This window comes from Chrysochloris asiatica, unplaced genomic scaffold (assembly GCF_000296735.1).
Source record: "Chrysochloris asiatica unplaced genomic scaffold, ChrAsi1.0 scaffold00269, whole genome shotgun sequence".
In the NCBI taxonomy this organism is placed as follows: domain Eukaryota; kingdom Metazoa; phylum Chordata; class Mammalia; order Afrosoricida; family Chrysochloridae; genus Chrysochloris; species Chrysochloris asiatica.
This window is the reverse complement of record NW_006408787.1, coordinates 3,356,441-3,357,561: the sequence shown is the minus strand read 5'-3', so window position 1 is coordinate 3,357,561 and position 1,121 is coordinate 3,356,441.

Sequence of the window (1,121 nt, the reverse complement as noted above, 5' to 3'; positions counted from 1 at the left end):
CAGCTGGTATTGGTTCTTGCCTGGGTTTTGGTATTTTATAAGATGTGATTGCAGCTTCACTATTTGGCAGTGGTTGCTGACTCTTTTCGTGTAATATAGGGAGACAAAAGCAAAAGAGAGGCTATGTAACATCCAAAAAACAGCATTCGTGCAAAAAACAAAAGCAAAATCATAATCAAAAGCAAAAACAAAAATGGGAGAAAGAGGAAAAAGGGGAAAAAAAAAAAAAAAGGAGAAAATAATGCAGCACCAGCAAAAACAAGGCTGAATACAGTAGTCTATATTCACAAAAAAGGGAGGGGGGCTGGAGAAGAAAAAGATGAAAATGAGAAACAGAGGAAAAAAATAAAATAAAATAAATATATATATAATAAAACCAGAATAAGATAATGTAGCACCAGCAAAAGCAAGACTAAATACAGCAGTCTCTAATCACAAAAAAGGGAGAATGGGGCGGAGAACAAAAGAGGAAGAAGAAAGAAAAAAAAAAAAATCTGTAGCTTAATATAAGTATGTCTTTAATGTCCTAACTCTTTCAGTCACTTCTGCCCTCCTCTCCTTGTTGTTAGGTGCTTTCAAGTCAATTCCGACCCATAGTGACCCTGTATAGGGTTTCCGAGGAGCGGCTGGTGAGCTTGAACCACTGACCTTGCAGTTCAAAGGCTTTGCAGTGTGGATCCTTAACCCACAGTGCTATACCAGGACCCCTCCCAAACCAGTGAAAAAAGGCAGACCAAATAGGACACACATCTGTGTCTCAGCTTAGGCTGAGTGTTTAGGAACCTGGCAGAAGAAACCACCAGTGGTGAGGGTGGGTCATGGCCGCTCGGCTAAGCCCCTACCTCTATTCACCCGAATGGAGGTGGGCAAACAGTGAGTGCACCTATTTCCCGACACCAAAGAAAAAAATAAAATCGGAACCTCGCAAGATTGGCAAAGTTTATTGTGTGCCTTTCTTTTCCCAAGATTCCCGCGGCGTGTTTCTGTGGCATCTCTGCGGCCCCTATTTCAGCCCGCCACTTGGTCTTACCCAGGATGTTGGCTCAGGTCTCTGAGCCTGGCCAGCAGATTCAAAAGTATGCAATTTTTTTACTTCAGCTCCAAATTGCACAGGCTATAAG